A 27,045-nucleotide genomic window follows, 5' to 3' on the forward strand; every position below is an offset into this window, starting at 1 on the left:
CACATGGTAAGGTTAACTAAATCTCCGCGATATGACCTAAAATGTGTTTAAAACAGAAAACAATACCCAACAAACAAATGAATTATCAAACATAGTGTGTGCACTGATGTTGCTCTGTAATTTCTGTTTGAAAAGTTCATTAAATATGCAAAATGAGAGAGCACGCATAAGAGCGAGTTTCATAGATGTCGTACTGCTAGTATGCGGTTTATATACCATACTCGCTATAACGTTTACAATTGGCAGGTTCGAAATAATTCGTTTTCTTCACACTCCCAATCGCGTTAAACGTGAATTATATACGTTTTCATTCGCAATTTAATTACAGAAGTACGGCAAATGTCAAATACAATACAGAAAATGCATCTTTGTTTCATTAATCTATACACCTAAGGATTTAATATAACTGATTTAAAATTAACGTTTTCAAAATATTATTAAATCTTTTTCCCAGAATATGCTATCTTATTTATAGCTGAGCTTCCTTTTCCTTAATCAATGATTATCAGCGAGGTATGCCGATTAGAAAAATATTTGCGAGAAAATATCGCGCAAAACAGTACGTCAACTTCTTCCTGGTTTTTCTCTGAAATGACGTCAGCGCCAAAATGGGTCAAAATCGCTTGTATAATTATAATTAATAAAATTATTGCCGACAACAACTGATTTAGCATTTCCCGGGTACGATAGAAAAATCGAGCTATCTCAATCGGACTGGCTAGGTCTTGAACATAAGTCGCCATTATGAAGAATTTTTTCATGGTATGATAACTTAGACGAGCCGCTTCGCAGCATCGTCAAAAATAAACGCAAAAATGGAGGCTTAATCTAAATTATTTGACAATATTGGACAATTTAAGTACACATGTACCTATTTTTGTTTTATTTGTTATGAAAATTTTATGTTTTTTATGTCTTCTTTTTTGAATAAGATTTATTTTTAAAACTGTGAATCTCTACAATTGCAGTATTCTAGAGGCAGTTTAAGGTAACAGTCGGTCTTTTTTAATTGAACTGAATGCACGTTTGCTCTATGCTGGTTTGATTACGTAATTAAAGATATACACTCATCACTTTCAAAAAAAGACGATTTTGCGATGAGTCATGTGGCTCTGAAGTCACGATAAACTGAGACATAGACCTTAAATCGTAAACATTCACTTTAACTTTGTAATACATTTTTTAAATGAAACAAATCATGAACCAACGTATACAAAACTCAATAATCAGTATAGATTATAAGTTTGTACGAAAATGATTTAAAATAAGAGTTACCAACATAAAGTTTGGGAGGGGAAAAGCGACACTACATTATAAATGCTTTCCTCGCTTTCGTTTGATTTTAAATGCAGACCGCATTCAAAGTGAAAGGCATTTACAGCCACACGGGTTATCAGAGACACGCCAAGTTGCCGTATCATTTCGTGTGCTGACGACTAAATAAGCATATCAAAGTCACGAGAGACCTTAACCATTTCGGATTTCTAGGACGCTGAATTATATAGAGACATGCGTACATTATGGGTTTAGCATCATAACATCCATGGCTCAGACACAAATCTTGTACAAACCTATGAACCGCCATTTGCACTGACACGTTACTTGTTGCTACATGTAATTAATCAACATCCATATTTTACGTGGAATCTTACGTCACGAAATCGCGTACAGGCATGTGCAAGATACGGGCAACGCGATATTAAAAAAACACAAAGATTCATTTAAGTTTGTACACGATTGTGCCGACAATCACATAATGTAGTTGCAATTAAATAAATTTAATAGTTATAACGGCACGAATGGCGAACAGTCATATATTTGGAGTGTGTAGTTAGAATTAGTTCACGTGAACAGAAGTCGGTTACAACGTTACAACAGTTACAAATACAGCTGACGTGATGCACTGACAAATATATTGTATTCAACTTTTAAAGCGGGACTGCAAGATTTTGCCAAATATTTTTGAATTAACATAGAATGTGTGAAAAAAAACTTATTATACATTTATTTCAATATCTGAAATCGAAAATGTCTGTGCAGTGGAATTTGCCGGCATGTATATCATGCATGTACAATGTAAATCAAAATTTAGTTTAACGGATCATTTTAATTTCCTGAAACGATATATATAAAACACATATAAAATCGTGCAGTCCCGCTTTAACCCCGTGAATTGAAGTATTTTAATGTCTATTCAATATATCATTCACGGAGTAAGTTGTAAATATGTTCAGCATCAAGTGACAATGTTTTATGAGCAAAACCCAGGTCTGTACAACTAATGCAAAACTGTGGTCTGTGTTTGATGTTCAAATTAAATAGCAGACTTGTTTTTCCATTACAAGCTGATGATTGCATATGCATTAAATAATTTTATTTTTTCCATAAATCTACTTAAAAAATGTATATAACAGTTTGTATAGTTCTCCAAGTCACCGGTAGAAGATTTTACTTTTATCTGTTCGTCAATAAGCGGCTGTTCTTGTTGAGGTTATCGCAGTTCCATTTGTAGAAGCAATGTATACGACCAAACACAAACTAAAATTTAAAGCCTGCGAGTCCTAATATGGAACAATGGTTAACAATCTGCGTAGTGTAGTTTAGCATAAAAGATGTACGCTATTGGGAAAGCATCATTTTTGTAGATTTGTTCATTCGACGCATGTTTTGTTCTGAAATGTGTACGAGTTAACGTGCCGGTATCGGCTTTGTGCTTAGAATGACTTAATATTGTCACACTGTCAACATCGGAGTCTAATTTACTTTAACTGCAGTTCACAAAAGATCTTTGAAGAAACGCATGCAATTAAAAATTTTCATTTGCAAAATTAAGTTAAGATTTGAAACGAGGCATATGAAGACCATATGCCGACGTATTTTATTAATCAGGAAACATTGTCATGCATGTTTAATTTATATATGGAGTAATCACAACTTTGTAATTTCTAAACTTATTTTTACAAATGCTAGTCTATGAAAATGCAATACGGCGTAGAAAAACATCCACGTTGTTAGTCGTGCCTCTTTGATACTATTAACGGTCGTTTCAACAAACTAATTAAAATCAACGACGCATAACTTTTTTCAAAGATAGTTATTGTTTGGTATCTTGGCAATATACAACCAAGTGTATGTGTATTGGTCAAACGGAAAGTGATGATCCAATGGTAGTTTATATGCATTGCGATTGATTGTCCCATATTCGAATCCTGTCACTGGACTGGAATCATAAGTGCAAACACGATTATATTTGATTTCAGAAAATTATTACTGTTTAGCAAGACACACATACAAATAAGGTTACCGGTTATAGTATGTATACCATTATTTCTATCTTAAACTACGTACACAAACACAATCACTTACATACGCTTGACATACAGTTTGAATAATTTTCACATCCAAGGGTCCGCGCTCTGACTATTTGTGAAAGAAAAAAAATTAGGCAACAAAACAAAAAAAAATAACGAAAAGTTTAATTTTTACTATACCTTTTTTACAGCATATCTGCAACATTGTATCGTCAAAATATCATATGTAATAACCCTAAATCTATGTTTGATATATTTACAAAAAAAACGAATCTTCTCCAGTGTGTATTGCTAAATAGTCGAACATTTTTAATTATGTTGAAACAAAATAATGGAGACACATTTGTATATGACTAGGTACAACTCATTTTTATTTACAATTGGATATGCCACAGCGGCCAATGGCATCTTTTGTGAAACTGAATGCAAAACTATTCAACATATATATTTTGGGAATACCAGCTTGTCAATCAGCTAATTACAGAATTGTTTTCAGGATGTAATCATTTATTGAATTTTCTTAATATGCCTCCCTTTATACTGGGACATGCAAATACAAATAGTTCCTTAAATGTTTTATTTGTTTTGATAAAAATGTTTATTTACAATTGTTAAATGCACAAAACTAGGCCAACTCTTAAAGGAGCAAACATGAATTATTTTACGATTTGCTTATAAGTAAAGAATGGGTAATTTTCGTTAACTCTTATGCATTAATTGCGATAAGGAACTTTAACCAATTCTTTAACAATATTTTTTTTTTTTGTGTCTACAGTGTAATGTAAAAGCTGTTAATGATAGAATGTATATAACATGTTGTAATATGCAGATATTGCTTGTAATATGGAGTAGGATACCCTCGATCCCCACACACCTATTGACGAAAATAATAAAACATATTGAACGAAAAAAAATTACAAAACATTACTTGATTCATACAAACAGGACATAATAGACATTGTTATAGCATTGTTGTAACCGTAATAATCAAATGCTTGAAGGTACAGTAACAGTGTACTTCAGCTCTACAGATAAATTTGCTTTAGACCGATTGACTTTTGTAAAAAATATAAGCAACAGGAACGTTTTTTTTTGTAAAAACACTCGTCCAGGAACAAATTGAGTCCAATTCTATTCATCGTAACAGACATTTAGAACTAGGGTATTGATACATATTCTCTTATCACTTTGGTGATATGTGGTGTGGTAATATCATTTACCTGGGATAAATTTCATGTATTTTGCAAAAGAATCAATAGAGTCTTACATACGGCACATCGATCTAAAAATAGGATAATCATCTTGCAAAGTATGATTATCGTCAAGAGCTGCAACATGTATCGTTATTGTTGCGGTATTAAGTGGAAGCACACTTTGTTGCGACAAATATCGTTGCAGATACAACAAAAGCATCAAGAGGTTTTGCAACATTTAATGTTGGTTCTAAGGTTGAGTATGAGCCGTGCTACACTCAACGTTGACTTGCACATCGCTTCTCACACCCTTATAAATTGACCGTTGTGTTTGGGTAAACAAACGAAGTGAAACGCATATAATTTCAGTGGCTACTTTATTATCATTCAACGATAGAAGCGATCAATGCCTAACAACTAACAAACCCAGATCAGAGGCCAACATGCAGTTATGAAGAACATGGGGCGGAGCGTTGCTACGCTTCATTTACAAGTAGGCGTGGCGTAGCGGCATTATCTAAATACACAACAATTCTCCCCTTTTAATTTCATTGATCATACATATAAATATAAATGAACATACATACAAATCCATTTACATGTAAATATCAATGAACACAATTCTAACCATTAGAATAATAAATCAATAAAACCTTTCCATTTCAAGTTCATGACCTCTTTTAACTAAGCATGACCTTTTCTTCATTATAGCATGCAATTTAAGAAAATTGGTGAGTGTCCAAATTCGACACAGGTTGTAAAAACAACCGATAACCTGTCTTTCTCTCCTGCCAATTAAAGTTAATGTCTGTATGCCACCATAAAACGTAATTGGCTTAACATTAAACCATCAGTTTCATTAGTACTGCAGGCGTTCGGGCGGTCTTCTATTGCGTAATGGATAGCGTCTTTCTGGCAATCGTAAATCCGTATCATTACTACGATTATCTCGGGACTCATTTATTTCCATAGAATTCGGTGCCGGCCGAAGTTCACTGTATTTTGTGTTCGCGGAATTTAAAGTAGTTTCGAAGGGTGTGAAAACAGGTACATTTATAACAGAATACTTCTGCATTTCCGACGGGCGAAGCTGATCAACATGGCGTTTCCATGTCATATGATTCCCGTTATCTAATTTGTATAAAAGTGGACCATTTCGAGAAACTATTGACCCAGGAGTCCATTTTGCCTTTGAAGTAGGTCTGAAATCTCGCGCTAAGACACGTTGTTCGAATTCACGAACGTTTCTATTGTCAGCCATTGACAATTGCATTTGAATATTAGTGACTCGTGTCTGAGTGTCGGGTATCATCAAATTTAGTGTACTGCGCAAATTCCGACCGAAAAACAGTTTTGCAGAAGTTTCCCCCGTCGTACAACGTGGCGTATCAAGATATGACAACAAGACAGAATTGATCTTCAAATTGAAATCGGTGTTTTCATGCATTAAAGCGCGCGTTGCAGATTTGAAAGAGCCATTGAACCTTTCCACAAGACCATTTGTGGACGGTTTAGCTACCGCAGTTCTTATATGACATATCCCGTTTCTCTTCATAAACAGAGAAAATTCTTCAGATGTAAATTGACAACCATTGTCTGATACTAATTGTTTGTGCAAGCCATATCTTACGAATATTTTACGCAATTCTTCAATTGTTCTGTCAGAAGTTATCGATTTCATTTCGATGACTTCTGGCCATTTTGAATGAGCATCTACGATAACCAAAAACATGCGTCCAAGAAATGGACCTATGAAATTTACATGTATTCGCTCCCAACTTGACGTAGGCCATTCCCACGGGTGTAACTGAACTTTCGCGGGCGATTTCTGTTGCATCTGACACGGTTCGCATCTTTTAACCACGAGTTCGATGTAATAGTCAATGCCAGGCCACCAGACGTAACTACGCGCTAGTGCCTTCATTTTAACGATACCTGGATGGCTGATGTTCAATAAATCAAGCACACGTTCGCGCATCTTAATGGGAATTATCACCCTAATGCCCCACATTAAGCATCCGTGGTGAATCGTCAATTCATTTCGTCGCGCGTAGTAGCCTTTCAAAAGAGGGTCATTATCATTGGTATTCCAACCTTGTTGTACTTGCCTAAATACACGTGACATAACGTGCTCCCGCCTAGTTTCACGGCTGATTTCCGCGCTCGTGACCGGAATTTGTTCTAAATGAGAAGTGTAGAACACATCTTCAACTGAAATATCTTTATCCTTTCCCTTTGACGGCGCGGGTTAACGCGACAATCCGTCAACAATAGTATGCATTTTAGTACTTTTGTACTGTATATCGTAACGAATCCAGAGAGAAATATAGCATATCTCTGAACGCGTGCGGCAGTCGTTGCCAGAATGCTTTTCTCGGGCTGAATATTGAAGTGGGGGGTTGGCAATCAGTAACCAATGTGAACTTTCTACCAAAGAGATATGTGTTATACTTTTGTACTGCCCAATAAATTGCAAATGCTTCCCTATCGATTTGAGCATATTTCATTTCAGTTTTGGTAAGTGACCTTGATGCGGACGCAATCGGCTTGTCTGAGCCATCTGGCATAACGTGTGACAATATACCGGAAATACCGAACGGCGAGGCGTCCGACGCGAGCTTAACCGGAAGTTCCGGGTTGTAGTGTGTAAGAACAGGTTCCGTAATGAGAACTGTTTTCGACTTTTCGAACATTCTTTTGACCAGACGAATTTGCGATTTTTCTCGAGCAACGCGTTTATGGGTTTTGTTACGGTCGCGAGAGCTGGCAGAAAACGATGGTAATAATTGAGTACCCCGAGATATGCCCTAAGTGATGTAACATCACATGGAAGTGGTCTATTCAATACCGCCTCTACTTTATCCTGACACTTCCATAAACCTTGTTCGTCAATTTCATGACCACAGAATGTAATCCTTGGCACGACAAACTCACACTTGTCCTTATTTACTTTAATTTAATATTGCTGTAACTTACACAACACATTTTGTAAGTTATCCAAATGCATATTATCATTATCACCAGTAATTACCATATCATCCAGCATGCACTGGCACACTCGGGACTCCTTGAAGAATTTGGTCCATTGTGCGTTGCCATATAGCTGGAGCAGAGGCAACCCCATATAGGATCCGATTGTAACGGTACAATCCTCGGTGGGTGTTGATCGTTAGCAACTCCTTGGTTTCGTCCTCGAATTATAGTTGTAAGTACGCTTGTCGTATATCAAGCTTGCTGTAGTTTCGCCAATTTGACAGATTGGCAAACATGTCCTCGTGTTTTGGGAGAGGATATCTATCAACCTTGATTGATTGTTTTGCGGAAACCTTAAAAGCAACGCATATTCTCACATCGCCGTTTCATTTTACGATAGGAACGATCGGTGTCGCCCATTCACTGGTGTCCACTTTCGAGATGATTCCTTGACTCTCGAGACGATTCAGTTCTTTCTCTTTTTTTGGCTTAATAGAGTACGTTACCAGTTAGCATGTATGGATTTAGGCTGAGCATTTTCATTTAGGGTGAGCCTTGCCTTAATTCCCTTCACCTGTCCTATACCGTCACTAAACACGTCTTCATGTTTGTCAAGTACAGAATTTAGACGTACCTCCAGGCCTTCCGTTGTCACAGAGTTCACTTTAAAAAGTGTGTCCCAGTTAAGTTTGATATGACTTAGCCAGTCCCTTCCGAACAGTGCAGGTCCATCACCTTTTTACGACGCAAAGTCGCATTGTCTGCGATTTTCCATTATAACTGACATTTACTATAACTGTCCCTTCTTGCTCTATGTCATTGCCTGAAAATGTCTTCAGTATGGAATAAGCAGGATCGAGCTTCATATTTCCGAATCGTTTCCGGAAATTCCTGTCTGATATGAGGGTAACTGCTGATCCTGTACCAAGCTCCATGGGTACCTCGACATCGTTAATCTTCGGCTTAACGATGAATTGCCCGTTGTCTCCTTTGTTCAAAGTGTTGATTACTGAAACGTTTTCCTTCATATACTGCACCGACTTAAGCTTCCTTCATATAGCCTTTATATGTCCCTTTGCTTTACAGTGATGACAAACTGCATCCTTCAGTCTGCATATATCGGAGGGATGGTTAGTTTTTCCTCAATGGATGCACTTGCTGCTCTCTTTGGACGTTTTGTGTTGCTTCCATTTATGTGGTTTTGTTGAATGTCCAACTCGGTTGACAGGCACATCGGCGGCTGCCGACAACTGTAACTCGGCGGCGTCCTTATGTGCAGCTTCCCTGGCAATGGCTATTTCTATGGCATTTTGCAGTGTCAAATCAGCGATTGACAATAACCTTCGCTGTGTTCCACAAAGGAACCTGTCCCTTAAAGAATCATTCAAGTTCAATCCAAATTCTGCCGAAGCGAAACGCATATAATTTCAGTGGCTACTTTATTATCATTCAACGATAGAAGCGATCAATGCCTAACAACCAACTAACACATATCAGAGGTCAATATGCAGTTATGAAGAACATAGGGCGGGGCGTTGCTACGCTTCATTTACAAGTAGGCGTTGCGAAGCGGCATTATCTAAATACACAACATTGATGATCTAGAAATGTATCTTAACTGCATGGTATCTGACAGTCGTACGTCTAAATTGTTGGTTGATTGTTTGAATAAGGCATAATTTCTTATAATGATGTATGTTCGAGCAAAATGAGAAGGTGATTGGCCGCTGCACTTGGCATCAGTTAAGCGCATGTTTCCATACCTCGTACACACAAACTACCTAAAGGCGAGCATGTCATGGGACTTGTTCCGGGGGCATGGGCACGTTTATGAGATATAGCCATTACACGAAGTGAATTATAGGTTCAACACATAAACCTGAAACTTCAAGGTTTTGGGTTTGAGCCTGCATATTTGCAACAGGGTGGGAGAAGATCTGATTGAAATGAGCAGTCTCAATTTAGTGGACTCTGACGAAAAGCTCAAGAAAGAAAAGCGGGTGAGGATTAATGCAAATGGTTAGGATAAAGCAATTATTTGAAAAAGTTGATAGAATGTATGGTCCGTTGGATCCAAGCAAACATCCATCCAGTCTAGTACACATTGTGACTGGAACCATTGCATAAACGTCTGCTAATGTTAAGTAAGCAAGAACTGTTGGTAAAACCGGTGATGAAACCCATATTATGGAATTTGCAAACTCACGGCCGAACTATTTTTACTGTTCAATATCTAAAAAAGGTTGAAATCCAGGTTGTGTCTACAAAGCACATTAGGGTTGCAGATACCAAAGTGTATGACATCAATCTGTTTTATAAAAGAGTTATTGGTTTACAATCTAGTTCTAGGAAAATTGACATTTACCATTTAATAAACCATGTATTGGCTCAAATACCTAATGCTTTGTTGACTGAAACAGGGGATTTCAGAATAGAAAAATAGGTGCTGAAGAATCAATTTAAAGTAAAAGTGTCTGAGCGGCACATTGAAAGCCGGATCACATGTTCATTAATAGATGGATCTGCTAGTATGTGTGTCATTCAAGGGCCCTTAGAGGGAAAAAACATGACTATATTTACAACTTTACGTCTTATTTAAGATAAACTCTAAATAAATGTGATGTCTACGTAATGCTTTTCCGATACATGGAGTTCAGCACCAAGAGCGAGGTCAGTTAGACAATCCAATGTCTCAATTGTGTCGATCTAACGGGTGACATGTCTGTTCCACCACATAATGTTATAACAGATGTCACTGGAACAAACAACAGCTGATCTCTTTGATTTGTAAAGTTGTACATGTAGTTAAAAATAATTAAAACATTAAATCATTTATTCCTCAAAAAAAACATCAGTTAGGCGTCGTCTGTAAATTTTAATTGAGTTTTTGTGTAATCATATCGCTGTAAGAAACATGAAACTATTGTGTATCTGGCATTAAACAAGAGCTATGTATTGACCCATGAAATTAAATGTCAGTAAATTAATTAGCCTGTTTTAACATGCCATAAATATTTACTGCTAAACTTCTCTAGACTGTTTATGTTATGATTTATGTTCTGGTTTAAGTTAGGACTCTATTCAGGAGACATACAATGTACAATAAAAAATGAAATAAAACTAAGTATGGCGTGCATTATTAACTCAGTCTATTAACAATCTAATGGTTTACATTGTCTCATATCCACCAGTTAAGATATCGGTTGTTGAGTTTTCAAACATGCGAACACAATTAGGTTCGCGTTTTGCTCTCTTGAATTCGTAAAACAAATGTATATTGAATCCCAATTATTCACTTAATTCAAATCTTAAACACAAATAAGCAAAATACCATCGCGTTTTGCCATGTTGAATTCGGGTAACAGATATTGATTCCCATTTAGTCACTAAATCTAAGTTTATATCATATTCTATCACGACCTGAATCATGTTTCTCGAAACAAAGAAGTTAAACAAGTGTGGTATATCCTGTAACAAACCATGGACGGATCTTAATTTTGTGACAGTATGTCTTGAATTTCTTTAAAAAAACATGTAGTAAAATGTATTTGCTTGAATGCGCCCTTTTTCTGCATTATGTGGTGAAGTAAATACACACATTTTTTAAAAGCATGTTCATTAAAATCTAAACGTTTTGTAGATTGTGTATCTCAGTTGCGTGTACAATCAATCATTTGTACAGTATTTAACAAAATATATGACGTAACATCGATTATTATATCATTGTGAATGATATAAGGAAGTCGACGTCATTTTAAAAAAGTTGTGTCGTGTTGTCGAAACGAATACGCCCGTTTGTATGTTTTACGCGGAAAAACGGCTGATTTGCGATCAAAATACTTTTACTTAATACATGCAATTAATATATAAATTCTTCATAGAAATTTATTATCGTTATTAATTAACAACTTTAGTAATTGAGTTGTTATTGTCCGCGAATGCTCTCTTACTTAGTTTTGTGAATATCCGTATTATTTTATTTCAAATAATTGCAGGCCAATTTTGTTTGCTTCTATCTTCCCATTTGTATGTTTGGGTTTCTACCAAAGTTCACATGTGTTATGTTGCAAATATAATTGTCATTGTAACTATCAGTAGTTTTACCTTTAAACAATTTGAAAAACAGATGAATTACCACATGAGTCACGAAAAGGAATGCAAACACATGTTACATTTAAACGTAATGAGGATAAAATACAATAATCAACAACATTAGCACTATATTAGTCAGGCAGGAGTAGTTTCCTAGCATATCTTCATAAAAACGCCGATTTTAAATACGCATATCATGTACGCATTACAGTCCAATTAGTATTTTCCCAAAACGATTAAATCATTCAGAGTCTTTATTATTTCGTATTCGAATTTTTATAAACCTCCATAATAAATATATACGCTCGATTATCATCTGGTATACAGTATAACAATAAAATACATGGTAATTAACTCAAAATGCTTGATCAGATATACTTGAAAAACGCAATTATTATTAACAAACCAGATATGAAAAACAACATTTATTTGTACTGGGTTTTATTACAGGACCCCCCCCCCATATCTGTGTGATTGAACAGAGCAAATGTTTAACTGTTGCAACCGTACATTGAATCCAAGATTAACAAAACTCTGATATGTAGGTGAACAATTAGTCAACTAGGATAATATTAACAAGGTAATGTTGTAATGTCAAGGGTACCCGCTTATCAATCAGCCAAAGGCGGTTTTATGTCAATCTTCGAACGATGTCTATTATACAGATTAATATCGAAATATTCGATAAGACATGCAGTGTGCATAATTCATCTCATCTCATCATCTCATTGTCGCATGTGGTCCAAGTGTCTCGGTTGAAGGCGAGTTTCTCAAGCTGTCCCAAACGGCATGCCCAACTGCTTTGCATATGCATCCAGGTCTCGGCGCTATGTGTTCATGGGCCACCCTCGCTTCCCTGTGCATAGCAAAGGGGTGAATTGTGTTTGTTCAAGTTTTCAGGTCCTATTGAACTACCCGGTTACTTGTTTCGTAACCATCGCTAACTAAAATTAAGTTATTTCTGGTACTTATGTAAACATTCGTGTACTTCACACGTATATCGTCAGGTAAAGGTGGCGTTTTACAAGGGCGACACGGAGAAGTACATCGTTTTTGATGGCAAAGGATCTAGCATCACAGGCTGGTTCCGAAAGGAGAAGATCCTTGCTTCATCTTGGAGCACCATAGCAACTAAGACATATCAGTACTTTTCAGTGGAGGGGTAATTAGCTTTGGGTGTTTGTAGTTCTATCGTTATTAGATTGAAACTATATATATATATATATATATATATATATATATATATATATATATATATATATATATATATATATATATATATACATATATATATATATATATATATATATATATGTGTGTGTGTGTGTGTGTGTGTGTGTGTGTGTGTGTGTGTGTGTGTGTGTGTGTGTGTGTGTGTGTGTGTGTGTGTGTGTGTGTGTGTGTGTGTGGGGGTGTGTGTGTGGGGGTGTGTGTGTGTGTGTATGTGTTTTGTAAGATGTGTTTTCAAAATTGTTTGCCTAGTGTTTTTACTTGAACTTGAAATTGTCTTCATATAAATTGTGATCATGGTTCATAAATATTGAGTCATAAATGTACCTGTAAAAGCAGCAAACAGGTTGTTAAGATTTGACCTGATTATATAGTTTTTGGACACAAGTTATCCAGATTTGAATTTGGCATACATATTATCAATATTGACATTCGTAAGAAGTTAAATTAAGAGTGAACATGTTGCTTCTATAGTGGTTACAATGTTTTTAGGATTTTTTTCAGGGAAGACAAGCGTCAGTTTTTCATCATCAACTCTTACCAGGGCTGCGTTAGCGATCGCATTTTCATGGTAGTGGTGGCAGGGCAGGGTAGACACATTTGTACGTTCGACTCACAGGCCACCTACCCGCAGTTCCTGTTCGCCACCGGTGACGACTATGTTGCACCGCAAACAATGGCAGGTGAGTGAGGCACACACAATTTAAGGTGAAGCGCAAACAATGGAAGGTTAGTATTGCGGTAACTCCTAATGGTAGACTGCACACATTGGGAAGTGAGTATTACGATAACACCTCTGTATTGGTGCACCGCACACAATGAATGGTTAGTAACTCCTCTGTATGGGTGCACGCGCAATGGAAGTTGAGTATTGCGGTAGCTCATCTGTATTGGTTCACCGCACATAATTGAAGGTGAGCATTGCGGTAACTATTGTGTTGGCGCACCCCAGACAATTGAAGGTGAGCATTGCATTAACTCCTCTGTATTGGTGCACCGCACACAATGGAAGATGAGTATTGCGGTAACTCGTGTGTTGGCGCACCACACGCAATGAAAGATGAGTATTGCGGTTAATCCTCTGTATTGGTGCACCGCACATAATGGAAGATGAGTATTGCGGTTACTCTTGTGTTGGCGCAACACATACAATGGAAATTGAGAATGAGGTAACTCCTCTGTATTTTTGCACCGCACATAATGGAAGGTGACTTTTGCGGTAACTCTTGTGTTGGCGCACGACACACAATGGGAGATGAGTATTGCGGAAACTCCTGTGTTTGCGCACAACATACAATGGACATTGAGTATTGCTGTATCTCCTCTGTATTGGTACACCGCACATAATGGAAGGTGAGTATTGCGGTAACTCATGTAATGGCGCACCACAATCAATGGAAGAGAAGTATTGCGGTAACTCCTCATGGTACACCTTACACAATGAAAGGTGAGTTTTTCGGTAACCCCTGTGTTTGCGTACCACACGCCATGGAAGGTGAGTGTTGCATCTCCTGTGTTGGCACACCGCACACAATTGAAGGTTAGTATTGCGGGACCTCCTCCTGTGTTGGCGCACCACACACAATGGAAGGTGAGCATTGCGGTAACTCCTCTGTATTGATGCACCGCACACAATTTAAGGTTAGTATTGCGGGACATCCTCCTGAGTTGGCGCACCACACGCAATGGAAGGTGAGTATTGCGGCGACCACTCCTGTGTTGGTGCACAACACACATTGGAAGGTTAGTATTGCGGTAACTCCTCCTGTGTTGGCGCACCACACACGATGGAATGTGAGAATTTCGGTTACTCCCCCTGTGTTGGTGCACCACACACAGCGGAGGTGAGTATTGCGGTAACCCCTTTGTAATGGTACACCACACACAGTGGAAGGTGAGTATTACGGTAACTCCTCTCTATCGGTGCACCACACAAGATGGAAGTTGAGTATTGCTGTTACTCCTCTGTATTGGTGTATTGTAACTTCACTGTTTGTGCACCGAGCACAATGGAAGGTTAGTATTGCGATAACTCCTCCTGTGTTGGCGCACCACACACAATGGAAGGTGAGAATTGCGGTTACTCCTCTGTATTGGTGCAGCACACACCATGGAAGGTGAGTATTGCGGTAATCCCTCTGTATAATACTCAACTTCCATTATGTATGGTGCAACACACAAAATAGAAGGTGATTATTCCGGTAACTGCTCTGTATTTGTGAATCGCACACAATGGAAGGTGAGTATTGCGGTAACTCCTTTGTAATGGTACACCACACACAGTGGAAGGTGAGTATTACGGTAACTCCTCTCTATCGGTGCACCACACACGATGGAAGTTGAGTATTGCTGTTACTCCTCTGTATTGGTGTATTGTAACTTTTCTGTTTGTGCACCGAGCACAATGGAAGGTTAGTATTGCGATAACTCCTCCTGTGTTGGCGCACCACACACAATGGAAGGTGAGAATTGCGGTTACTCCTCTGTATTGGTGCAGCACACACAAAGGAAGGTGAGTATTGCGGTAATCCCTCTTTATAATACTCAACTTCCATTATGTATGGTGCAACACACAAAATGGAAGGTGAGTATTGCGGTAACTGCTCTGTATTTGTGAACCGCACACAATGGAAGGTGAGTATTGCGTTTACTCCTCATGGTACACCGCACACAATGGAAGGTGAGTATTGCGGTAACTGCTCTGTATTTGTGAACCGCACACAATGGAAAGTGAGTATTGCGGTAACTCTGTATGGTACATCGCACACAATGGAAGGTGAGTATTGCGGTAACTCCTGTGTTTTATTGTCTGAAAGCTATCGTATGAGCGTTCCATGCCACATTATTTATCATATGTTTAACGAAACCAATCATTAATAAACGTTATTATTTTTTATATTTTGAGGTATTTTAAATTTCTGATAAGCGTCTTTTGTGAAAAAGTTTAAATACCTTAACAAGTCACCTACATGACATGAATGTCGGTTATCCTTTTTATATTTTGAAGTGATAACTTTTCCTACTTTATTCCCCTAATTACCATTTAAATACTTTGGCTCACTTTCGCATTACTATGCAAGTGCTTATTGCTTATATATTGTCAGGTATGAATATGTAACGATGAACTGGAAATGTTCAAGTTATATGAATAAACTTTCTGTTCTGTTCTTTTCTGTTCTATAATCAATCGCATTATAGCACTTTTGCTGCTTCCAATCTCTAATGGATATTCACACCGTATTAATACTTTTCAAAGTAACAATGACCTTATTATTTTTAAATGTCAATGTATTTGAATACAAATCAAATCAATATGTCTGTTTGTTTGTACTTGAATTCTACTCAATGTTACCAATCGCCCAAGTTATTGTTTGCAATCTAGCCAACCGGATTGTTTTAAATTCAAAATTAATGAAATATGTTGAAATCAAACCAATAACAATTCATAATCATTCATAACAAGTGTTCACTTCCAAAGTATTCAATACTTAGCAATGTAAGCACTATTTTCTTAAAAAACAATTCCAACATTTTTACAATATTGTGAAATGTGACCGATTTCTGCTGAAAGTCTTTTGCCAAATGGTTTGATAACCGTCCTCTGTAATAAAGCTCCTTTAATGCCAATAGTGTGGATTGTCACTAAAACATAACGAATGTTCTATTGACAATTCATCTAATACTTTTCAATGTGAGCCATCTCATAAACCTGCCCATTGTCTATGATTGCAATATTTTATTTCAATAAAGCATTCATCAGCCAAACATCAACTGCCAATCAATTGATTAATCGTGCAGTGTTATCCTTCCCCAATTTACCTTTTTTACCGAATTAAAAATGACAACTCTGAAAAGATGCCACTATTGATTGAAACTCCTTTAACGAATTAAATTGGTAATGACACATATGTGATAAAATCACACATACTCTTTACAATATGACGTGTATTAACTAAGAAACTCAATAGCATATTATCATCTTCGAAAATACTCATGATTTTTTCAGAGCATTTAACTTGGTAAAAAGTAAATGGAAACATCGAACAATAAAACAACATAAACTCTTTCATAAGAGAACTATGTGTTCTCATTCTCTACTTTTGATAAAAAGGGATGTAAACATGTTTTTTTTTATCATACTCTACTTTTAAAAAGAATACCAAATATAACCGTAACATTTTTATTGGACGCATCACATTTGAGATTGAGGTTATTGAAAAGTTCTTTTGATTGAAACAATACATTCTTATTTTGTGATTTTGAGTCAGAATAGTAATTTCCCCATTCCCTTTCACACGTAACGAATTCTGTGATCACCCCCTTTAAGGCTAGCCGCACCTCACACTTATGGCACAATTAAATAAAACACACTATCAATGCCAGAACGTGGCTGGTCAATAGAATACACTCGTACATTTAATTTACTGGTTTCGTAAAAATCATACATCTTTCTGGAACGTTTACAGGAGATATTTTAAAGTTATAAGTTTATATAAAAATATAGTCCATCTTTAACAGATTGTAAAATATCAACAGAGGGATGTACATGCAGTAACGCACGACGATGAAACGACAAATTCTTTTTCAAGTGGCTATTAACGGAAATAAACTATGGAATTTTTACTGGAAACCTCCTGTTTCGACTGCATATCTGCCATATTCCTTATAACAAACATGACTTAACAGTCTTCGTTAACTAACTTAATTACGCATGATTCTTTTTTCAGGAATCTCCAAAGCAGACGTGTTTGCCATATTTATCAAATAAATGTGGCACATGAGGTTCACCAGCACCGAAATACGAACGTACATCAAGGAAGCAATGAGAATCGAATTGTTTAATATACGGCTTAATTTCATATAAAAAAATAACACTGAATGCTTGATAAGCTACTTAATCTACAAGGAAGTGAATAAACACTGTAGGCTTAATGAGGTTATTTATATCCCAAAAAGTACATTACCATTGTATTTTTTATAATGAATTGTCATCCCAATAAAGTTAATAACTCATGTATAATTGATATATAAGCTAACCTACATATCAACAAATAAACGCTCCAAATACAAAAAAAAAGTTTTAAAAAGACTTAATCTCAAAGAAACTTAATCAACACTGCATCATATCATAAGCGTATCCTAAGCTTTTTGATGTCGAAATAACTAAATGGCCATTGTATGTTTGATAGGTTTCTTCATAGCGGAACTAGTTAACAAACACTGTATGTATACTTAGCTGAATGTAATACATAATCCCTTAGGAAGTAAATGAAGATTGAATGTTTAACGTCTGAGAAATTTCCACACAGCTGGTCAAAGAGGCTGATTATTCCCCTTTATAAAAATGCGATTGGTCAATGCGCAACAACTATCTAGGTATAGCCCGTGTGAGTTGTTTAGCTAAGCTATTTATTAGTACTCTGAGCGAACGGTTACAATATTGGGCTTCTGCTCAAGCAATTTTATCTGACGCACAGTTCGGTTTCTAACCGGGCTATAGTAAAGTCGACGAAAAACTATTTTGCTGTATTGTCGAAAAGATATCGCATGCGTCTCTGGTTATAGCTAAGAAAATCTGGTATCGATAGCAAATGTTGTCAGAATGTATGGTTATATATAATCAGATTACATTTGGTGTTACTGATATGAAAAGTACTTTCGAATGATTTGAATCCGATATCGGTTAATTACAAGGAGAGATATATTCGCCGATAAGGTGTCCATTATTAAAAGTCATTGATTTGGGTTTTCAAGTTGATATAAATGCGGGCATAACTATTGCTCGATTATCAATGTATCTTCTATTATTCGATGACGACGCCTCATAAATCTCAGAATCCGCAGAGGGATAACAATCTTCCCGGAAGCATTTATTAGAGTATTGCACGCAGTGGAATATAACGACCAATGTCGACACGAGATAACGTTTTTTATAAAGGAAAAAAAAGAATATTGTTGTGTGTATATATTTAATCTTATTGCCATCGGGAGCAATTTAAATAATATATGGATATTTAGTGCAAGCAGCGACGCGTTAATACATACAACAAACACTTCATCAGCCAAAGGGCTTAGGGCGATACATGTAATTTTTTAAAGGTACCCGTTTAAATCATGTTTTATCTGTTCCGTTCCTACACTGCCTTGTTTCTTAATTATGGGACCGATGAGTGGCGATTAACCAAAACTGAAAATATTGAGCGAGTTCAAAGCAGATTCTGGTTTTTAATGTGAAAGATTATACTAACTAAAATGCTTTGTATGGCGAAGAAGGTAGATACCCTATACATTTAAATGTCGATATTGACGACTATTTCTTTTAAATGTTCAACGCAAAATCGTCCAACTGTACTTTAAGCAACAATATTTATAGATAATGTAAAGAAGCACCCTAAATCCCAGTCATATGACTCAAACTTTGAAAACTACTGTAAGGTTTAAATGGCCTGTGGATTTATCTGGTATCTGTTATTGTGAACATCGTTATTATAATTTGCAATACATAACACGATTTGTTTATTTCAAAATGGCGAGCATGTTACTGAAACTTACTGACACTTAATCACTATGTGTTTACAAGAAATTGACACCCATTTTAAAATGATCCATTTACTATACAATAAAGATATAGACAATATAGAAAGTTCGAAATTTAGAAACATAATAGCAAAATTGTCCTCTGATGTTGTTTTTTAAGAAACTGGTAGGCACACATTCCAAGATGAGTACTATTTTGGTCTAATATATCCTTAAAATACTAATTTAAGAAATTTTAGAAGTACACATGCATGCATACCTGATGCTTACAAAATGAGAACAAGTATGTTTATATTTTACAATAATTGAATAGGACCTTGCAATCTTTATCGATACGCTCAGCTAATTTATGCATTAAATCATTTACACTTAAAGCCGTTTACAAATATATTTTATGAGACAATTTCTTCTTTTTTCACAAAATTGTTTTTTTATATAACATCTTAATATTTGTTTTTGAATCAATTACGTATTTTAAAGATTCACTCAACTATGTTAAGACCTAACGAACCTCCTTTCACATCTTACATTCTCACATTTGTTGAACAAATTGCATACAAATTTTATTGTAATTTTATTCCCATTTCTTATGAATAACATATGTTGCTTTCAAATAAACATTTATGACAACTAAGTTAATTGTGATATCACAATTTTGTTTTTCGATGGGTGAAATAAATTGGTCCCCTATTATCCAGACTGTCTATTATGATATTTCAGACATAAGATGAAAACAACAACTAGTTACTAAAAATTTACACAGTGAATGTATGTCACAGAAACGAGTGTTTGCAAATTGGAGCACAGTCAAGTGCAAAGAAAAAGCTTTAAACAAGATTTTCATTCAAAATAGACAAACATGATTTGATATATATTAACGGATCTGTGTATAATCATATTCCTTTTCATAATCTGCTTAAATATGTTTGTCACGATGTACTTTTATCGGAAATGGCATGGAACTGAAAATGTAATATTGCAATATATTGAAAGGTAAAGAAATTAAATATGTTAATTACTACAGCAATAACACAACACCAACTCTTAAGTGTTTTCATTTAATTCGGTTAATGTTTCCTTCATATGATAATTAATACTAAAAAGTCATTTACTTTAATAAATACATACTATTCAAAAAAGTATGTTTAACTTGTATATTTAATATTCTAAAGTTAAAAATACAAGTTAAACGGTGTATATGAAAGGATATTAACTAAACATTATATTGATTGTAAAAAGCAGCACTTATACATTTAACAATGCAGTGAAACATGCACTTTGAATATTGTTATTGATACTCATATACATTATGTTTTAATTTTACCAATTTTATGACTTATCGTGAAATTGTGTCCCGATCCGAAAGGCACAGGCAGTAACAAAATAGGAGGACAACCAACGCATATATTTTTATAAACCATGTGTCATGTAGCTTTGACCGTGTTGCGATTAATTAATGTAACATCAAGTTTTTCAACCCCTTTGGTCATTTACAAACAAGTTAGCAAAACATAGTCAAAGTGCATCAGTACAACACAAATACAATAATGTTCATAAACACAAACTACCATGCCATGAAAGATTTTCAAACATTATGTATAAACATAGGTATTGAAAACAGCTAGTAGCGAAAACGAAGTAGATAGACAAGATATAAGGGTTTAATACAATATTTATTTAAAAAGCAGCAATGCAACACCAGAATGGTAAATGGTAGGCGGAATCTTATATTCAAACCATAACTAAGGCCTTAAAACCGAATATTTGAATCAAGCACAGTCCTTGCGAGAGGTCTAAATATGGATAAAAAGACACGCATGAATGGTAAACGTCATACGTCACCGTTAAAAATTCTCAGAACAATAATGCACGTTAGGTATTTTAGATTTCTTTCACAAATAAAATAGTGCAGACACAACTTTATTTTCTTCCAAGCTCTTGTTAAAAGATGTATGTATTTCCCCCACCGTCGTATATTAAATACATTACCATATTCATTTTTAATTATGAAAAGAAGTCGTCACGTGCGCATTCGTCTCTGTGAAATAGTTTGTCCGCCTAGCGACCAGAAAGTCACTGTTTTGATCCCCACTGTGGTAGCGTTTTTTCGATCTCCCCCTCACACACCAAGTACTGGTTCTAGGCCCAGGAAACGGACTGGAGAGCATTTAAATAAGCCTGAGGATTTCAATGCGATCGATCTAAAATGAATAGGTTTTAACTAAATAGTTGGATCGCACAATACTTGATCGTCAGCGAAAACTGAATACTCGCGAGTGAGATAGTGGTCAATATAAAACTCTTTGGGGTTCATGTGCGTAGGCATTGGACTCTGAGTGCCATAACTGTTTTATTGAGTGGCTAAGAAACACAATGATACATGTAAGGTTTTGTTTATGAACCAATAAATAACGAAAACACTCGAATAATGTTGATAAGGACATGTTTTGAGAAATTTAGGCAATGCGTTCGAGAATAATACATTACTTAACTTTTTTCGGTATCGGGACGTTACAATTCATGACGAATCGTTTATCAGATTTGTGTTTTTTAATGGATAAATAAAAACTCGAATTACGCGCCTATTTAAGGACATGATTTGATATATATTTTTGCACTTTGCATAAGCACTGTATATAACTTTAATTTTCCCAGATTCGGGCCTTTCGCATTTTTAGAGCTTTGGATTGTAAGATTTTTGGGAAGCGAAGCTTGTGTTGGAGATCTACAGGTTTCTGGTAAATGGACGTAAATTCCTAAGTTGTATGTATTTAAGAAAATAGGCTTGCTCCCTTTGTATACGAATCATGAAAATAAAAACAACTTTAACTATTTAACATTAATCCTTATTGCGCTACATATTTTGATATCGGTATTTTTAAAACAACATTCTGCAAATTATTAACACATGTTTTAATATTCATAAAAATAGCTAAGACGTTCGCTATCCGTTCCATTATCAAACATATACTAGAATAACCTGATAACATACATTACAAATAAGTTAACGTCTGTCAAAACTGTGTTTATGTTCTTAACAACCATACAAAATCGAAAAGTTTTAACTTGTTAATTTTGATTTACTGGATATTGATAATATACTTAGGCTGGTATAACAATTTAGTCTTAAAGTTTCAGGTTTAGTTTGGAAGGAATCTAACATGAAGCCACAGTTAAGACCATATCTTATTAAACCAGTTCAGATATTTTAATAGAAAGTAGACAAACGATTCTATAAAATGGTAATCTCAAAGCATAAGTACTATATGTATATCATCAGAGATGTTCCACGTGGACGTAATAGAAACACGAAAATGCACTTAATGCACACTTTCTAACGGTCTACTTATTATTTTGGCTGATTGACACTTGATATAAAATGTTATATACCTATTTTGTAAACTGAGTGACACTTGATATAACGTTTTGTTTGCTTATTGTTTTGTCTATTTGACACTTGATATAACGTGTTATTTAATTATTGTTTTGGCTGATGAAACTTGATATAAAATGTTATTTACTTTCACTTAGTGTAAGCTACCTGTATCCCGTGTCATTATTTATTAATGTTTATGTTGCAGTTTTTTTGTATAAAATAGGTGTTGATGACAAAACTATTTTAAGATAAACAATAAAATAATGTAAATATCTTCATCTAATAGGTAAGCCTAAATAAAAACTTACAATAACATGTATTTATATCTTCTGGTTTAAGAACTAGCTGAATCTCAAACTTATCTAAACATGGATTGCGAGGAAAACAATGTTAATCCAACTTGCATATGCAGACTGGAATTGGAAACATGATTGTCTTAAACGTCAAACTTGCATTAAATACACATAGTTTTAATGTTCTTGTGTATTGGAAATCTTCTTAAACGATAATATGAGATATGTCAATGGTATTTGACTAAAAATAGTAACATGTATTAAGTAAGCGATCTATCCACATAAAATTGTCAATCAAACTATGTGTAAGAAATGACTACGGTGTTTTTATTATAATTACTGTTAATATCTTTGTCAGTATTTTGTAAAATGGCCTCTATATTGTCGAAACTCGTACTCAAAAAAGAACGATGAGGCAGGTGTCGTTTGAATACCGTAGCGTGTTTTATTACATTGGATTTTGGATTGGAAGTAAACTCTCGTACAGTCTAAATTGGCCGGGTACGTTTTAGTATATTTGTCCGTACCCAGGGAACATTTAAGTAGTACCCGAGCCAACGATGACCATGAGCGTTATTGACATTTCGCAAGTTAACTCTGCTTTGATCTAGTACGATTTCTAGTACGAACATTTTTAATGTTAGGCCAATCGATATTATCTTTTTAGAGTAAGAGTAACAATACGAGTGCAGTTAGGCGCAGATATATAAGAGTGCAGTTAGGCGCAGATGTAATTTTTCTAATAATGAGTGTCCCTCTCCGTATGCATTTTTCTTACATAAAAAGCTTCGAATCAATAATCCCTGTTCCATTGGTGACTTAATCAATTACCAGCTTTTTACCCTGGCAAACAACTAATAAGAATTAATCCTTTTTTCAAATAATTAGTTACAATCATTCTACTTCCGGCAATGGTCTTTTGATTCGCTTATCTGTCAAGGTCTTGCCACTATTGCTTAACATGCCGTGTTTTCAACATTCCTTTCTATGCTAGGTTTACATGTTTCGATTTTACGGAAATGGTCATCTATGTTTCTCATAATCCACTTCTGGAGACAAAACCAAAATTCCAATTACCTCCCTAAATCTTAACCTACTGACTTGTGCCGTGGTCAACTAATTGAGATGGAAAATATTTTCGCCGTGCATGCATTACTCACGTAATGATTGAGGTAATCTCAAATAAATTATTGATCATTGAGTCAGAAAATCGAGATATCTCATTAATAGCAAGTAAAAACGGGAAACCGAGAATACGCCTGTACAAAATTCTTACTCCGATTGTTGTCAATCTTTTTTACAACCAAAATGTAATCGAAAGTAATAAAGAAAGCTGGTTGTCTTCTATAAAAGACAGTTCTTCTTAATATTAAGGAAAATACGAGTGACTAAACCACAACATCATACCTAAGTATGTTTTTATTTTGTATCAGGTTTGAAATTTTTCAGTTTGCCAATGTTCTCTCAATAGTGGCTTTTTATTTATTTTCAAAATGATACAAACCAAAGTAGACCAAATTGTACATAGGCCATAAATATAAGTTTGAACAGCAAAGATAAACGTGCACTTTGTATCAAATGCGGATCAACGATCAAAACAACTAAAGCAACCATAGAGCCTCAAATGTTTCTAGTGAGTATATAATGCAGATACCCTATTCAATGTACAGATATTAACATGTTTGCACATCTGTTATTGTTAAATACCGACTTCGAACACACAAATATTCATTAATCATAAACCAAACATGAGAGAGATCGTATAACTTTGCGCTTCCCTCTTAACTCCGTTGCAATTTTATTTATAAATTGGTTTGGATTTTTATAATGTTAACATAACTGTTAATGTATAATATATTGTATTGTATATTGATTGGAAACAAAATGAGTTTAAATGAATCGTTTTTTTGTATATGTCATCATAGTTGGTCAAGTTAGATTAATTAAAAAGTATACTTGCTAAACTTCGTATAGCAAGGAAATCTTTTATGTATTTTATAATACATACGAGTTTCAAAAATAAATTAGAAATTTAAATGTTAAAGCAAATCTGCCCTTAATAAGGTTAAATCGTTGTCATTTTCTTTTCTTTTTGCAGATGCTTTAATTCGGCATATTAGCTGCAATTGGGTTAATCACGTATTAACATTATAGTTTATTGTTTAGATGGTCAGTTTTAAAGGAGTTCGAGCATTTATTTGTTTTCACTAACGGTTGCAACGCATGAAAAGAACTGAACAGTAAAGATATGTTCAGCTCTACGCGGTTATGAGCGATGCTTTAACGGTTATTAATCGAAGTTAAGATATTATCTTTTGCATGCGAAGAATGCGTATTAACCCATTTATGCCTAGCGTCTAGAAAAAGGGCCTTGGCAAACAGCGTAGATCCAGATGAGACGCCGCATGATGCGGCGTCTCATTAGGGTCTGCGCTGTTTGCTTAAAGGAATGTCTGTAATAAATATTATAAATATAGAAATAAATATACTAGACATCCCTAATTTTGGAAATTAATTGATCCAATTTAGAAAAATGGGAACGTCCACTAGGCATAAATGGGTTAATAAGAGTAACGCAAACACAATATGAAGCGTAGCACGCGACACGTTCATTGAAGTAAAAAATGATTGCCTGAACATAGCAAATACGAATAGAAAATATCATGTATCAATCTAATATCTACTTTTCAATTGAATGAATGATTTAATTATATAAATGCGCGTGTTCGATTAATTATGTATCATATATAACTGCATTTTGTAAAAAAGACGACAAAACACCTTACTTATAAACGAGTTTTTGCCTTCAGATCGTTATATTGAAACCTTTCAAAACTTAAGACGTTGCTAAACACTTATTAAGTAAGGAATGTCTAATCCTAAATTCTTTTAAAGTCAAAGTTTAGTTTAATATAACACTCAGTTAAAATAGGGACAGTTTAATTTATTTCAACGTTGAGCTCCTTATCAGCAATGTCCTAATATCAAAAGGTGCGTTTTCTTCCATTCTCTTTTAAAACGACACGGCGGCTCTCAAATAATATCTCGTGAATCATAACTGTCCCATCACTGATAAATCATCGATATCATCTCGACAACGGAGGAATGCACTTATCTAAAGAAATCAATCGCAATAACTCTCGGATGAAAAATTTAGACTATTTGAGGCATACGCCCATACACTACGGTGTTCTGCAACGGTATGCCTCACAATTTTAATAATATTAAATACGTTGAACTTTGGTATAGAAATACGATATTTTTGTACGCGTGCTTTATACAGGAAATTGGATTTTTTGTTTTGAGTTTCTGAAAGTATATTCGTGTTCAGGTATTTCAATACCAAAGCCCATTATAACACCAATTAAACTATGATCAGATTCAGTTTATTGTATCTATTTATACTTAACAAATGATCATTCCTACGTAACATACCTCTTAAAGCCTACAGGTGAATCATAAGTACGAAATTACATTTAAAAAAAATTAAAAGGTTCGAATCTCCTTGAAGCTTTCTACTTACATAAAGGTCATTGTGTTCGATGTTATTGTTATAAACACTAAGTACATTACTTTTTAACAAATACTCAACAATGCATGATCCCTTTAATTTTAAAAGTAGCAACTTGGCGAACGGTCTGACACACCAAACATTCATGAGGAAACTAAACAGCAATCGCTACACACACAGACAAACCTAAATAACACTTGCTTAAATGCTTACGACGGAAACAACTTCACTGTCATGCGTTCATAGGAATTGCCGGTAATCTAAACATTCTATAAAAGTAAATATTAGGGTGTTGTCCTCAGACATGTTTTGTAACAAATTAAATGAACAACGCATTTACATTTACAGATACACAAATGCACAAACATAATAAAGATATGTAATCGATATTATGCAAATAATTAAAATATTTCACCAACTTCATTTTCTTCTTATTTAATACGATAAACATAAAATCTGTTAACAATTTGCATGTGCGCATGGTATTATTTAAGTTCTTTGACATCTTTTTGAAGGTCCACACCAACTT

The 27,045-nt window shown here is 35.1% G+C and overlaps 1 protein-coding gene across 4 annotated transcripts in view; it reads left to right on the forward strand.

Moving 5' to 3' along the window:
• LOC127847163 (mucin-5AC-like) overlaps positions 1 to 27,045 on the forward strand; it is a 180,980-nt gene that overhangs the window by 140,785 nt on the left and 13,150 nt on the right. The window lies entirely within an intron of this gene.

This window comes from Dreissena polymorpha, chromosome 10, assembly GCF_020536995.1.
Source record: "Dreissena polymorpha isolate Duluth1 chromosome 10, UMN_Dpol_1.0, whole genome shotgun sequence".
Lineage (NCBI taxonomy): Eukaryota > Metazoa > Mollusca > Bivalvia > Myida > Dreissenidae > Dreissena > Dreissena polymorpha.